Consider the following 1830-nt stretch of genomic DNA (forward strand, 5'->3'; position numbering starts at 1 on the left):
GCCAACGATCAAACCACGATGAAACACCGCTTGTCGTCCGATCAGCGAACTGAAACAACGTTGGGTCTGGTGAGTACTTGGATGGGTGACCGCTTGGGAACACCAGATGCTGTTGGCGTTTTATTATATATGCATTTCTCAAGAGTTTACAGCAGGTATAATTGTGTTTGCATAAAGATATCAATAGAAATTATGTTTCAAGCAATAGCGAACCGTATTAGTAAATTATTAGATGCTATTGGCATTATGTTATACTTTTTACATTATGTTTTTCTACAAGCCATTCCCTTCCGTGCGCTAGTATAACTTATTACCCTAAGCGGCAAACAAGCACAAACACAAGCATTCAGCACAACATTAGGTCCAGTCTAAGCGCCATAGAAAGATATAGAAAATTTTCCGAACAAAAACTTGCACAATAGGAAAGTACATCTTTAAAAAGGGACCTCAAGCTTAATAACATGTCCGTGGCGATAAGGCACAATAAACTAGTTATCCATATCCGTAATTGGTTTTATTATGTTTATCATTATGTTCATGGTCACCATGTTAGTTTATCTATTATCATAATCATTCTCTTTAATTTCATTTGAGTTGGAATTAGCTATATGACCGAGAGTGGTCGATTGTTATTAATGCATATAATATGGAGCAGATCTCAGTGATATCGTGCAGATATCGTTATTATTATTGTTATTGTTATTATTATTATTATTATTATTATTATTATTATTATTATTATTAATGCAGTCACCACTAAATTGCTTCCATCTGTTTTCTGTCTATCCTTCCCGATCTTTGCAACGGTAAATTTACTTTTACTGTTTTACTACTGATTGAAATATAAGTTCTTTATGCAAATGCATGAGGAGCTGCTGTTAACTCTTGAAAAAAACATTACACATACAGCATATATAACAATATGACAAAAGCATCTGGAAATTTTTATCACCGATTCATACACAAAAAAAGCGCTATAAAGCAAACTCTTAATCAGTGTTGTCAATCCTGAGTTTTCTAACCGAGATCTGGGATTTTTCACACTGATCTGAGTTTCTGTTATTTTTAATACGGCCATCAATCTATTTTTTGTGTTTGTTTTTAAATCTCAAATAATATAGTATGTACCTTTCGTATTAAGCAGTATGTCGAAGAATACATTGAAAACACCACTGACCATTAAATATGGCAAACATATATAGCATATATAATAAAATGTCAACAGCATCTGGTGTTCCCAGGCGAACATCCATCCAAGTACTGACCAGACCCAACGTTGCTTAACTTCGGTGATCGGACGAGAAGTGGTGCTTTCAACGTGGTATGATCGTTGGCAGAGGAAGATGAACATTAAACACATTTCTGTTGTTTTTCATGCATCGTTTAAATAGAATGTATCTTTTGTTTGTGCGTTAAATATAATGGTATTGCATTCTAGCTGTGACGAGTGTGTGAAGAGACACACACTACCTGCTCATGAAAGGTGAATTCCAAACGAGCGATTCACCAATAAATGTATATTGTACAACTCAGGAATATAGTCAACATATACAAAGATATGAAATTAATAAATGTTAACAATAGATTCATATAATTATTATCACCATCACTATAACCTATTTTATATTTGTGCATTCATGGTACATATTTCTTGCACAGAGTTAAATGATATAGCTAACCATAAGCAGTAATGGCGATTATTATTCAATCTTAAGTGCTTTCATATAACACTTTTCCCGCTATTGTTGTTGAGTACTTTAGTTGTATTTGTATTGTTATGTTTATTACTAATATTTTCATTAGTTAGTCATTTTTTTTTTTTTTCCGTCA

General features: G+C 33.1%; 2 pseudogenes; one reads left to right on the forward strand and one right to left on the reverse strand.

Moving 5' to 3' along the window:
* Window positions 1–118, forward strand: LOC119569652 (annotated as a pseudogene).
* A 1098-nt stretch (window positions 119–1216) lies between these two features.
* On the reverse strand, window positions 1217–1335 carry LOC119569651 (annotated as a pseudogene).
* Window positions 1336–1830: the final 495 nt, after the last annotated feature.

This window comes from Penaeus monodon, unplaced genomic scaffold (assembly GCF_015228065.2).
Source record: "Penaeus monodon isolate SGIC_2016 unplaced genomic scaffold, NSTDA_Pmon_1 PmonScaffold_17573, whole genome shotgun sequence".
NCBI classification, from domain to species: domain Eukaryota; kingdom Metazoa; phylum Arthropoda; class Malacostraca; order Decapoda; family Penaeidae; genus Penaeus; species Penaeus monodon.